Here is a 15,198-nt window from a genome sequence, read left to right on the forward strand (position 1 = left end):
TCCGGACACGGGAGAAAGTCTTCCATTTTGTGTCTTTATGGTCCAATAGTCCGGCCCATGCCCAACAGACCGGACGCCCGAGGACCCCTTAGTCCAGGACTCCCTCAGTAGCCCCTGAACCAGGCTTCAATGACGAGGTGTCCGGTGCACAGATTGTATTCGGCATTGCAAGGCGGGTTCCTCCTCCAAATACTCCGACACAGTCTTCGAACACCAAGATCGTGTCCGGATCTACAAAACAAATACCACACACTACCACAGAGGAAACAATATTTTGCGAGTCCAATCTGCTGACAATTTTTCTGTGATGCGATATCACGTCACCACATGGTTATTATATCAAACCGTTTTTTTCTTCGCTCGCCGTTCCATGTTCCAAGACGCCGTTTCATTGGCACGTCTTCTCGAAGCAGAGATCGTGTCCCCTTATTGTGGGATCCTCATCAACACGGGCATGGGGATTCCAACCGTCCGATTGGCATGATTCCTTAAGAATAGGAAGGTTTCAAGGTCGAGGAGGAGGTGTTTGATATTTATTGCCTTTATAAAGGGACTAGGGCCCATCTGGCTTTTTTACTCCAACCCTTTCCTCATCCTCTCCAATCTCGAGCTCCAGCGCCCAAGGTTTCGATTGTTTCAAGCTTCCTAGCTATGGACACCCTCAGTCCTCAAGGTCGGTGGGTGCCTTCCTCCGTCATAGAGGAGGACATCGCGAAGCTCTGGGAAGCCAGATACCTGACCACGGAAATCTCCCACAGGCTTCCTGCTCAAGGTCAGGTTATTCCTACTCCCAGATCCAGCGAGAGGGTCGTATTCATCTCCCACTTCCTTCGAGGGCTAGGGTTCTCCCTCCAACCCTTTGTTCGAGGGCTTATGTTCTATTACGGGCTAGATTTTCACGATTTAACTCCAGACTCATTCCTTCACATCTCGGTGTTCATCATCACGTGCGAAGCTTTCCTCTGTATTCCCCCACACTTCGGCTTATGGCTTAAGACTTTTAATGTGAAGCCGAAGGTAGTCGATGGGGGACGAGCAGAGTGCGGTGGTGCTACAGTGGGCAAACTTATCAATGCTCCCTAGCTAAAAGTATCCTTCATAGAATCTTCCGACTTATGGCAATGGGAATGGTTTTACATCACTGAACCCCGTGGCACCAAGTAGGCGGCTATACCTGCATTCCGATCTAGCCCTCCAATTCAACTCGCATCGTGGGTTAATAAGGGGTTGGACTGGGGATCAACTGATGAAGTGCAGATTCTACAGAGCCGTATCCGGAGTCTCCTTGAGAAGAACACCAAACTCATCGACGTGATTCAAGTAATGCTAGTCCGTCGGGTCCTCCCGTGCCAAAGACGGCCCCTCCGTATGTGGGAGTTTAATCCAGAAGGACCACGAACCCTTCAGCATTTCTTTGGTGCGATGCATAGAGGAATGTGGAAGTTATTTTTCGGGAAACGAAAACAGTGGCCGGATACTACAGAGGAAATCGGCCTCGACTGCAACCATCCAGCTACCTAGGTAAGCACTCGATTCTCGCACATAGCTTGGACACGCATCTCATAATAAGATGCTGAGAAAACCATCTTCTTCCAGGGCTGGATAAAGAAGGCGGAGCAAATTAGGTGTTCGGCTCCTCTTCCCGAAGACTCAGCTAGTCCCATACTAGAAAGGATGCTGGTCCCGGTGCCATACCAGGCGCCGGTGGAAGAGGAGAATGAGAAGAGCGGGGGAGCCAAAGGCGGCTTCCATCCTGGAGGCAAACCACACACTGTGTCCGGGGAGACTAGGGCTCCTTCTTCCGAAGACAAAAGAGGAGGAGAAGCCGACATCCTTCTTCCTATGGTAAGAAGAGGGCCGCCTCCGAGAGTTGGGATGTAAGGGCTCCTAAGCGGGGCAGAACGCCCCTGTCGGGCGGTTCATGCTCGGAAGGTGTTGTTGTCGCACAATCCCTTCGTAAGGACAAGCCTCCAACCGAATTGTAAGTGAACAAAGATATTTTAAACATACCCCATTCCTTTTCTCTTTGCAAAGGTAACATCTGGAATATGCGTTTTGTAGTCCGGCACACAGTCTTCCTCAACAATCCTCCTCTTCGGAGGACCTTTTACCCGAGATGATGGAAAGTGAAACGCCTCCACAAGCTTCCTCACCCAACAGGGCAGACGACATCGAGGTGTCGTCCTGGAGGGTCTCTCCCGATCAGGGGATAATAGAGCCAGCGCCCCAAGGTGAGACTTCGGTCGCCCAGAGTCCGAAGTGTACGGTCCGTACAAGGGTCCGTACAACCGAAGACGACTCTAGGGTTGAGTGAACATACCCTATCGAAGGGAGTCTGTACTGCCACTGCTGCTTCCAAGAATCCGGATGCGCCGGATACACTGACGGACATGTTATGGTATTCGTCAATCTCATATGATCATCGTACCTTGATGGGTACGGTGGTGGAGAGGATTCTGTCCACGAAAAGCGGATTGAATGAAGCCTTCATGAGCCTGCTAAGAGGCTTTGAGGTATGTAATGTTAAATTTTCGGTTGTGCTTTATACGCAAAATGCACCTATGTATAGATAGTAGCCCCTGAGACTCTAGTTGGCGCCCAAAGGTAGGCAATCAGAGGATTGAAAAAGATGTTCTCAGGTAATAATCTAATGACTGGAAACACAGGCTGTTACATCCATGACGACTGCCCACACTACGGAGGTTGCAGGTCTGGAGCATAAGCTTGATGTGGCGGATAACGACATCACGCTTATTAACAGGCGACTCGACGAGGCGCAAGGTATGTGTTAGAATATGTATAGTAACACAGGCATGAAGCTAGAATTATGTTCTGAGACATGTGTATCTGCAGATAGTGCTGTCGCGGTTGAGACCCTGCGGGTTGAACTTGTTCGAGCCAAGGAGCAAGCCCGGATGAGTAATGTGGCTGCCAAGAAGGCAGCTGATGAGTAGAAGCCGGAGAGGCCGCGCAGCGCCAATGTGAGGAGAGAATGGCAATTATGGCGCGCGAGCTAAAGGAATCCACTGTCCGGTGCGAATTCCTCGAGAAGGATAACAAGGCCAAAGCAGTCGATCTTGACAGGGCATTACAAGAGGCAAGAGAAGCATGATCTGAGTCTAGAGCGGCTCGTGAAGAGATCCGGCAAGCCGGGGAGATAGCGCCCGGTAAGCCTTTCTTATTAAAGACTAAGTTTGGCGATCCAAAGTATGCCCCTCTTAATCAAATGTGGATCTCCCCAGGCGCCTTTTTGGACTTGCCAAAGAGTGCCTCCGATGCGGCGCAATTTTACGAAGCGCAGGAAGGGCATGCGACGGAGAAGCATTTTTGGTCACAATTCGGCACACCAAAGTGCCCATTGTTACTGAACGAACAGATGGCCCAGTGGGCCGAGCTCCACAAGATATCCAGCTCTGCCATGAAGGACATCGTAGTCCGGCTGTGGCCAACTGAGCCAATTCCGAAGAGTTATTTTGGCTTGGTACGATGACTAAGTGATGCGGTACCGCGTATCGACGCTATTAAGCGGTCCACGTGCATTGAAGGTGCACGGATGGCCCTTGCCCGTGTGAAGACGTATTGGGCGAAGATGAAGGCCACCGATGTTGCAGCGAAAAGTCCACCCGAGGGTAAGGAGCATCACACACCAGAGTATTATTTTGAGGATGTCTTAGAGGGTGCCCGCTTGATAGAGGGTCAGTGCTCGAAAGAGATGATGTTCGAGTGAAATGTATTGAAATTGTAAAAACAATATTATTATATTTTAAGATTATGCCTAGAAGTTGTGGCTCCTCCTGTGCGACCATTTTTGTATAATCTGAAAGTTTTCCAGTCGTCGGCTTCAGCCCCCTCGCATAAAATATGGGGGTGTTCGGAAAAGCACTTGATCACTCTTGATCCAACGTCTTGGTCCATGAAGGAGGTGTTAGTGCGGCGAACTAGGCAATCGGACTATTAGGGCTTTAACACTTTCACTTAGCCATAGGAGTTTGATGGTGGGTCTAGGATATAGCCCGTGGTATGTACGTAGTCATCCGAATATGGTGAGTTACATGAGTGACCAGAAGAATGGTCCTTCATGCAATACGGGAGGAATCGCGAAAGATTCTAATAAGTCATCGAGTGGTTGACCAGCTCTCGCCGCATCATGACAGTCACTTTTCGGCTTTCTCTACTGAGATGCTCATCCGGATAAACTGGGACACAATCGCAGTAGTTCTCCCTTTACTACCCTAGCCGATATAGCGGAACGTAAGGTAGTAAGCACAGGAGCCGAGCAACCCAACTATTGACCAAAGACATGATTCGGAGCGGATGCATATAAGGCCAAACTCGCGACGCCGAAGTGTGCTATAAAGCTGTTCGGACTTGTCGGCAATTCATTTGTTCCCATATCGAGCCCCTGGCAACCCGTGCCGAGGTGTGAGTGTGAAACAACCGGAGAAATTTAGCTTTTTTAGGAAAAAGCGAATACTGGGTATGGATTATGTTCACTGGGATGTGATTGATATGTCAATTGCCATTTTACAAATAATAATGCCACGACCCAGGCTATTTGGCATGCCGGTGGTCGAAGGCTGAGGGAGAAGGCATTTTTACAGGTTCTAAATAGAGAGTGCGGTCTACAAAATTATTTGGACCTCCTGTCGCACGTCTGCGCCGCCTTGCCTCGGTTAAAGGATTCCTTCAACAGGAACAACCTTGGGGTAAGTGTATGAAGCCGAACTCCGAAAGAGTCTGTGAGATGACCAATATTTTGCGTCACCTGTGACAAGATAAAAAAGAATAATTAGAAATGAAAAAGGAGGAAATGGGAGTGCTTGTAGGCTTGCCCGTTGAGGGAGTCCTGGATTAGGGGGTCTCCGGACAGCCGGACTATATCCTTTGGCCGGACTGTTGGACTATGAAGATACAAGATTGAAGACTTCGTCCCGTGTCCGGATAGGACTCTACTTGGCGTGGAAGGCAAGCTAGGCAGTACGGATATGGATATCTCCTCCTTTGTAACCGGCCTTGTGTAACCCTAACCCTCTCCGGTGTGTATATAAACCGGAGGGTTTTAGTCTGTAGGGCAACATACAATCATACCATAGGCTAGCTTCTAGGGTTTAGCCTCTCCGATCTCGTGGTAGATCTACTCTTGTACTACCCATATCATCAATATTAATCAACCAGGATGTAGGGTTTTACCTCCATCAAGAGGGCCCGAACCTGGGTAAAACATCGTGTCCCCTGCCTCCTGTTACCATCCGCCTTAGACGCACAGTTCGGGACCCCCTACCCGAGATCCGCCAGTTTTGACACCGACATTGGTGCTTTCATTGAGAGTTCCTCTGTGTCGTCGCCATTAGGCTTGATGGCTCCCACTATCATTGATAGCGATGCAGTCCAGGGCGAGACTTTTGTCCCTGGACAAATCTTTGTGTTCGGCGGCTTCGCACCGCGGGCCAACTCGCTTGGCCATCTGGAGCAGATCGAAAGCTACACCCCTGGCCATCAGGTCAGGTTTGGAAGCTTAAATTACATGGCCGATATCCGCAGAGACTTGATCTTCGACGGATTCGAGCCCCTGCCTTGTGCGCCACGTGGTCACGATGAGTACGATTTAGCTCTGCCATCAGACGGTGTTCAAGAAATCGCACCGGCAGCCGCTCCGGCCCTTAATTCGGAGCCAGTTGCGCCTCCCATGGACAGGTGGATAGACCCCGCCACAGAGGCCGTATCCCCAACGGCGATCGAGCCGAATATCGACCTTACCCTTCACGAGAGCCGTGTTGCTAAACTGCCGGATTCTTCTCCGGCCACGGACTCCGAACCGCCTGCGTCCGTTCCTATCGAATCCAGTTGGGCGCCGATCATGGAGTTTACCTCCGCGGATATTTTTCAGCACTCGCCCTTCGGTGATATACTGAACTCATTAAGGTCTCTCTCCTTGTCAGGAGGATCCGGGCCGAACTATGTCCGGCAGGATTGGGATGCGGATAACGAAGAAATTCTCCGCCCACCCACCACCCACTTAGTAGCCTCTGTCGATGACTTAACTGACATGCTCGACTCTGACTCCGAAGACATCGACGGTATGGACGACGATGCAGGAGACGAACAGGAACCACTGCCCACAGGGCACTAGACGCCCACTTCATCACATGACGTATACATGGTGGACACACCAAAAAAGACGACGACGAGGAACGGAAGGTCGCAACGAAGGGTTGTCCCCTCGAGAAGCAGTCAAAGCGGCGGCGTAAGTGCCGCCCCAAATCCCGCCTCGGCAGAAGCAACGATCATATAGACCCAGCGTTAGAGCAGGGTGAACCATCGCCGGACCACGGCAACATGGAGAATCAAACCGAACAACCTGACTCTGTCAAAGATAATAGTCCGGACGACATCACACCGGACAGACACCTGGAGCAACAGAATGCCCATCAAAGGCTTGTTGCCACCACGAGGAGTCTAAAAAAGCAGAAGCAAAGGCTCAAGGCTGCGCAAGACACATTCAAAATCAGATGGAGTAAAGTACTCAACACAGCAGCGAAGTACGGTGGTAATTGCCACACCAAGAGCTACCCGAAACGGAAGTTGCTACCTGAATTCGATGAGGAGGCCTTAGATCCCCCGCAACCAAAAATTAAAATGGCCATCTGGCCAGATAGACGACCTCACGGCCAACATAGAGCGGCAAACAACGCAGCACATAAGCCAATACGCGATCCACGCGAGGGCTCGCATCAAAAGGACGGCACAACCAGATCCATCTATGGATCACGCAAGTGCGCTCCAGCATACGATGCAACACAACAAACATCCGAACACCATGGTACACCCAGATACAGGGGTGCCACACACCCCCTATGTTTCACCGACGAGGTGCTGGACCATGAATTTCCAGAGGGATTCAAACCCGTAAACATAGAGGCATACGACGAAACAACAGACCCTGGGGTCTGGATTGAGGACTATATCCTCCATATCCATATGGCTCGAGGAGATGATCTCCACGCCATCAAGTACTTACCCCTCAAGCTCAAAGGGCCAGCTCGGCACTGGCTTAAAAGCCTCCCCAAAAGCTCCATTGGAAGCTGGGAAGAGCTCGAAGACGCTTTTCGGGCAAATTTTCAAGGGACATATGTCCGACCTCCGGACGCGCACGATTTGAGTCATATAACTCAACAACCCAGAGAGTCAGCCCGAAAGCTTTGGAACATGTTTCTTACTAAAAAGAACCAAATAGTCGACTGTCCGGACGCCGAAGCCTTGGCAACTTTCAAGCATAGCGTCCGCAATGAATGGCTTGCCAGACACCTCAGCCAAGAAAAGCCGAGAACAATGGCAGCATTAACAAGCCTCATGATCTGCTTTTGCACGGGTGAGGACAGCTGGCTAGCCTGATGCAGCACCAACGACCCAAGTACATCCGAAGTTAGAGATGGAAACGGGAAATCACGACGCAACAAAAATAATAAGCGCCAGAATAAAGAAGACATCCCGAAGAGCATGAGGGTAAATGCCGGATTCAGAAGCTCTCGGCCAGGTCATCAAAAGCCGCCCTCTAAAGGCGCCAAAGATGAACTGTCCAGCTTAAACAAAATTCTGGACCAAATATGTCAGATCCATAGCACCCCCGATAAACCTGCAAATCATACCCACAGAGAATGTTGGGTCTTCAAGCAGTCCGGCAAGCTCAACGCCGAACATAAGGGGCAGGATACACCAAGCGAAGACGAGGATGAGCCTCGCAAGCAAAACACTGGGGAACAGAAGAAATTTCCACCAGAAGTCAAAACAGTAAACATGTTACACGTGATAAAGGGGAGAAGCAAAGCGGCACTCCCAGATAAACACGCCCAAGGGCCTATCACCGTGGAGTTCTGCCACTGGCCATTTCAACCAATCACCTTAGACCATCAGGATTACTCAACAAGTATCCGGAGCACAGGATGGGCTGCTTTGGTATTAGATCCAATAATTGACGGATACCACTTCACACGAGTCCTGATGGACGGCGGCAGCAGCTTAAACCTGATATATCAGGACACAATCCGCAAAATGGGGTAGACCCAACGAAAATTTGCCACAGTAATACTACCTTTAGAGGAGTAACACCAGGCTCAGGGGCTCATTGCGTGGGCTCCCTGCTACTAGAGGTTATATTCGGCTTCCCCGACAACTTCCGTAGCGAAAATTTAACCTTCCACATTGCTCCATTCCAAAGTGGCTATCAAGCACTACTTGGACGCGAAATTTTCGCTCGCTTTAACGCAATACCGTATTACGCTTCCCTCACGCTTAAGATGCCCGGTCCACGTGGCATCATTACAGTAAATGGAAATATTGAGCGATCCCTGCACGCCAAAGAGAGTGCGGCCGCCTTGGCAGCCGCACACTAAAACGGCCTCACCAACTAAAGCATTCGAGGTCGTCAAGACCACGGACACGGTTAGACGAGTCCGGCATAGCTATATGTAATTCATACAGGTTTGATGACCACACCTGAGGGAGTCCTGGATTAGGGGGTGTTCGGATAGCCGAACTATACCTTCAGCCGGACTCCTGGACTATGAAGATACAAGATTGAAGACTTCGTCCCGTGTCCGGAAGGGACTTTCCTTGGCGTGGAACTCAAGCTTGGCGATACGGATATGCAGATCTCCTACCACTGTAACCGACTTTGTGTAACCCTAACCCTCTCCGGTGTCTATATAAACCGGAGGGTTTTAGTCCGTAGGACAACATACACAACAACAATCATACCATAGGCTAGCTTCTAGGGTTTAGCCTCTCCGATCTCGTGGTAGATCTACTCTTGTACTACCCATATCATCAATATTAATCAAGCAGGACGTAGGGTTTTACCTCCATCGAGAGGGCCCGAACCTGGGTAAAACTTCGTGTCCCTTGCCTCCTGTTACCATCCGGCCTAGACGCACAGTTCGGGACCCCCTACCCGAGATCCGCCGGTTTTGACACCGACATTGGTGCTTTCATTAAGAGTTCCTCTGTGTCGTCGCTGTCAGGCTTGATGGCTCCTACGATCATCAATGGCGATGCAGTCCAGGGTGAGACCTTCCTCCCCGGATAGATCTTCGTCTTCGGCGGCTTCGCACTGCGGGCCAATTCATTTGGCCATCTAGAGCAGATCGAAAGCTATGCCCCTGGCCGTCAGGTCAGATTTAGAAGCTTAAACTACACGTCTGACATCCGCGGGGACTTGATCTTCGATGGATTCGAGCCACTGCCGAGCGCGCCGCACTGTCATGACGAGCATGATCTATCTCTGCCGCCTAACAGTGCCCTGGAGGCCGCACCCGCATCGGCTTCGACCCTTAATTCGGAGCCAACTGCGCCGAGCGAGGATGGGTGGTTGGACGCCGCCTCGGGGGCTGCGATCCCAACGGCGATCGAGCCGAACACCAGCCCCGCACTCTGCGAGACTCGTGACTCCAAGGAGCCGGACTCCTCTTCGGACTCCGAACCCTCCGCGCCCCTGCCGATCGAATCCGATTGGGCGCCGATCATGGAGTTTACTGCCGCGGACATCTTTCAGCACTCGCCTTTCGGCGATATTCTGAAGACACTGAAGTCTCTCTCTTTATTAGGAGAGCCCTGGCCGGACTACGGTCAGCAAGGTTGGGATTCAGACAATGAAGAAATTCAAAGCCCACCCACCACCCACTTTGTAGCCACTGTCGACGACTTAACCGACATGCTCGACTTCGACTCCGAAGACATCGATGGTATGGACGCCGATGAAGGAGACGATGAAGAACCAGCGCCTATCAGGCCCTGGAAAGCCACCTCGTCATATGACATATACATGGTGGACACCCCAAAAGAAGGAGATGGCGATGGAACAGCGGAGGATGACCCCTCCAAGAAACAGCCTAAGTGCCGGCGTTAGCGGCGCCGCTCAAAATCCCGTCAAAACAAATACGGTGATTCCAGCACGAGAGATAATAATACTCCAGAAAGTGCCGAAGAAAACCCCCTCCAGCAAGATTTAGCACAGGAGGATGGAGAAACCAGCCCTCATGAGAGAGCGGCAGACAGAGAGGTCGAGGACGATAATTATATGCCTCCCTCCGAAGACGAGGCAAGCCTCGACGACAACGAATTCGTCGTGCCAGAGGATCCCGTCGAGCAAGAGCGTTTTCAACGCAGGCTTATGGCCACGGCAAGAAGCCTCAAGAAAAAACAGCAACATCTTAGAGCTGACCAAGATTTGCTAGTCGACAAATGGACTGAAGTCCTTGCGGCCGAAGAGCATAAACTCGAACGCCCCTCCAAGAGCTACCCAAAGTGCAGGTTGCTACCCCGATTAGAGGAGGAAGCACTTGATGCGGCCGACCGGCCACCTCATGGCCGCGATAGAGAGGCCTCTCGGCCCTCCACTCAAGCCGCACCCCGTACCAAGGCACGGGAATATGTGCCATACTTACGAGATATGTTGGAGGACAAGGCAAGGCAAACAAGATTGATCTACGGATCGCGTGGGCGCCCCACGGCTCGAGATGGTAACCGTCACGCTGGCCACAAATTCGGCAGGGCCGAACACAGTAGACAAAGCTCATTGGAGCTACGTCATGATATAGCCCAGTACAGAGGCGTCGCACACCCACTATGCTTCACAGACGAAATAATGGATCATCAAATCTCCGAGGGTTTCAAACCCGTAAACATCGAATCATATGATGGCACAACAGATCCTGCGGTATGGATCGAGGATTATCTCCTTCATATCCACATGGCCCGCGGCGATGATTTCCACGCCATCAAATACCTCCCACTCAAGCTTAAAGGACCAGCTCGGCATTGGCTTAACAACTTGCCAACAGGATCAATCAGTTGTTGGGAGGACCTCGAAGCCGCATTCCTCGACAATTTCCAAGGCACTTATGTGCGACCCCCAGACGCCGATGACCTAAGTCACGTAATTCAGCAACCAGAGGAATCGGCCAGGCAATTCTGGACACGGTTCCTAACAAAGAAAAATCAAATAGTCGACTGTCCGGACGCTGAGGCCCTAGCAGCCTTCAAGCACAATATCCGTGACGAGTGGCTTGCCCGGCACCTTGGACAGGAAAAGCCGAAGTCTATGGCAACACTCACGACACTCATGACCCGCTTTTGCGCGGGAGAAGACAGCTGGCTTGCTCGTAGCAACAATATGACCAAGAACCCTGGTAATTCGGATACCAGGGACAGTAGTGGCAGGTCGCGTCGCAACAAGCAAAAGTGCCGCATTAACGGCGACAATACTGAGGATACGACAGTTAATGCCGGATTCAGAGGCTCTAAATCCGGTCAGCGAAAAAAGCCATTCAAAAGGAATCCTAGGGGCCCGTCCAGTTTGGACCGAATACTCGACCGCTTATGCCAGATACATGGCACCCCCGAAAAGCTGGCCAATCACACCAATAGGGATTGTTGGGTATTCAAGCAGGCAGGCAAGTTAAATGCCGAAAATGAAGATAAGGGGCTGCATAGCGATGACGACGAGGAGCCCTGGCCGCCGAACAACAGTGGACAGAAGGGTTTTCCCCCACAAGTGCGGATGGTGAACATGATATACTCAACCCACGTCCCCAAAAGGGAACGGAAGCGCGCGTTAAGGGACGTATACGCGGTAGAGCCAGTCGCCCCAAAGTTCAACCCATGGCCCTCCTGCCCGATCACCTTTGATCGAAGGGACCATCCCACTAGCATCCGTCATGGCGGATTCGCTGCATTGGTTCTAGACCCAATTATTGACGGATTTCATCTCACTAGAGTCCTTATGGACGGCGGCAGCAGCCTGAACCTGCTTTACCAGGATACAGTGCGGAAAATGGGCATAGATCCCTCGAGGATTAAGCCCACCAAAATGACCTTTAAAGGCGTAATACCAGGTGTAGAGGCCAGCTATACAGGCTCAATCACACTTGAAGTGGTCTTCGGATCTTCGGATAATTTCCGAAGCGAGGAGTTAATCTTCGACATAGTCCCATTCCGCAGTGGCTATCACGCACTGCTCGGGCGAACCGCATTCGCCAAGTTCAATGTGGTACCGCACTACGCATACCTTAAGCTCAAAATGGCAGGCCCTCGAGGAGTAATTACGGTCAATGGAAACACTGAACGCTCCCTCCGAATGGAGGAGCACACGGCGGCCCTTGCAGCAGAAGTACAAAGCAGCCTCTCCAGGCAGTTCTCCAGTCCGGCCATTAAATGACTGGACACCGTCAAGCGCGCCCGGAGTAACCTACAACAAGACCGCCTGGCACGACCCGAGCAGGCGTAGCAATGCGGCCCCAACCCCAGCCCTCGCAAAAATGCGATACCAGTACTTCGCGTACATAACTACGCTCTAGAAATACCATGGGTACAAGGGGAGGGGCACCATCACGGCACGCCCGAAACACGGCTTAAACCGCACCAGGGGCTGCCGATTTTTTAATTTTCTCTTACTTTCAGGACTCCACTCTTCGGAAGGCCTGTTCGACAGTTCCATTGCCGCACAAACGATGCAAGAACCAGGGAAGCAGACAAGCCACGCCGCATTACGGAACTCCCAGGTGGTCTCTATCACAAGCAGTATACCTGTTTCGCATACTATTCCGCAGCTTGCCCCTGGAATGGACATGTTACATAGTCCAACCTTTTGCTTATCGCATTATTTGTATCGTTCTGCTTTGATCACAGCCCTCTTTAATAAGCAATGCATAGCTTTTATCTATTTTTGCATTACTCTTTATATATATATATGTTCCTTAACGACATATTGCACCCGTACACTTTGGTACGGCCTAAATACGCCAGGGGCTTTAGCACCCCTCAATATGGTGTGAGAAGTCCGAACACTTTAACAAGTGCGGCACCCCGAACTTATAGCATTATATGCATCGGCTCTGAATCATGTCTTGGGTCAATAGTTGGGTTTGACCGGCTCCTATGTTTTAGTGCCTTACGTTCTGCTATATCGGCTAAGGTAGCACTAGGAGAACCACTGCGATTGTGCCCCAGTTGAGCTGGGTCGAGCACCTCAGTGGAGAAAGCTAAAACTGACTGTCATGATGAAGTGAGAGCTGGTCGCTGTTCGAGAGATTTTTCGAGTCCCTAAAGACTTATGCCGCTTAGAGCGAGGAGCCGGCTCAGTCCGGCCAAGGCGTGGATAGCGCCCCGAACTCGGTTTTCCGAATACCAGGGGCTTCGCCGAAATTTAAAATTATAGAATTCTATGGCTAAGTGAGAGTGTTCACGCATTATAGTCCGATTGCCTTGTTCGTTGGGCTGAGCGCCTCCCTCGAAGGACCCAAACATGGGAAAAAGAGCGCTCGGGTTTATCCCCGAACACCCCAGCACGGGGGCGGAAGCCGACGACTTGCCATCTCTCAGAATTGATAAACAACCGCACAGAAGGTAATATTTTAAATTCCAACAGCATTGCTTAGCGCATATGAACAAGTTTTCAGCGCACAGGACAAAACGAGCAAGTTTCACTCAAAAATTACATTCCTAGAACATTCATCCGCCACAAGGCAGGCACCCTTCAGAACATCCTTATAATAATTCTCGGGCTTGCGATGCTCTTTCCCCGATGGTGGCCCGTCCTTCATAAGCTTCTCAGTATCCAGCTTGCCCCAGTGCACCTTAGCACGGGCAAGGGCCCTACGGGCACCTTCAATGCAGACGGAGCGCTTGATGACTTCGAGCCTTGGACAGGCCTCCACCAGCCGCCGCACCAGCCCGAAATAGCTCCCAGGCAGAGCCTCTCCAGGCCACAGCCGAACTATGAGGCCCTTCATGGCCTGTTCGGCCGCCTTGTGGAGCTCGACCAGTTGCTTCAGCTGGTCGCTCAGAGGCACGGGGTGTCCGGCCTCAGCATACTGAGACCAGAACACCTTCTCTGTCGAGCTGCCCTCCTCGGCTCGATAGAATGCGGCGGCATCGGACACACTCCAGGGAAGATCTGCGAACGCTCCTGGAGAGCTCCGGATTCGGGTAAGTAACAAGTAACTCACGTTTATGTGTTTGCTTTGCATAAAGAATGCCTTACCCGCCGCTATCTTCTTCACCTCATCCAACTCCTGGAGGGTCTTCTGGGATTCGGCCTTGGCATTTTCAATAGCCACCGCAAGCTCGGACGCTCGCGTCTTTGAGTCAAGCTCCAAACTCTCATGTTTTTCAATGATAGCCTGGAGCTCTTGCCGCACCTTGCCAACCTCGGCCTCATACTTCTCCCGCTCGGTGCGCTCCGTGGTCGCCCTCTTCTCGGCCTCAACCAGCGCTTGCTTAAGGACTGCCACCTCAGACGTGGCCCCTACAATAGCCACGATAATCCTGTCATTCTTTGCAATTGCACCTTTTTATATATGTTTAAACAAGGTATTTCTTACCTTCATTGTCCTCGAGCTGCTTCTTGGCACGCCCGAGCTCTTGCTCGGACCGCTCGAGGTTCTGCTTTAGCGTGTCCACTTCCGCAGTCAGTGCGGCGGACACAAGCAGAGAAGCCTGCATACGCATATTGACTCTTTTTTGTTAGACTCCTGCGAACTTTATTTGATCCTCTATTCGGATTTTCTTCCCGAATGCCAAACAGAGCATCAGGGGCTACTGTCTATGCGGTAATATTATTTACACATTCTTTACTTGCCTCAAAGCCTCTTAAAAGGCTAGTACAAGCTTTAGTCAGTCCACTCTTGGCGGACTGAACCTTCTGGACCACCGCACTCATAATGGTGCGGTGCTCCTCGTCGATGGAGGCGCCATGGAGCGCCCCCAACCGATTGTCCGGCGCCTCCGGTTGGACGGGGGTCACCGGCACGGTGGGCTTGCTCCTCTTGGAAGGAGGTCCCCCGCCGGACTCTGGAACCGTTGAAGGTTCCGGAGCGGTGTCCGGCCTAGAGCCGGACTTGGAGCCCTGGGGGGTTTCATCCCCTTTACTCCTGGAGTCCGGGAGGTCGCCTTGCGGCGTCTCCAGGACCACCTCCTCCAAGCTTGGAACCTGTTGGGACAACACTTCGGTGTCGTCCGTAGGGCGGGGGGAGGAAGCCGTCGGAAGCGAGTTCACATCCGATGAGTCCAGTGAGCCGCTCGACGACGCGTCGAGCCGGTCTTTGGGTGGGATGCATAAAAATATTCGACATAAGGGAAAGTTGTGCAATAAACGAATACTATGAATTACTCTGGTATCCGGATACTTACGATTTTGCCAGGGGC

Source organism: Triticum urartu, chromosome 2A, assembly GCF_056163025.1.
Source record: "Triticum urartu cultivar PI428250 chromosome 2A, HENAU_Tu73, whole genome shotgun sequence".
NCBI lineage: Eukaryota > Viridiplantae > Streptophyta > Magnoliopsida > Poales > Poaceae > Triticum > Triticum urartu.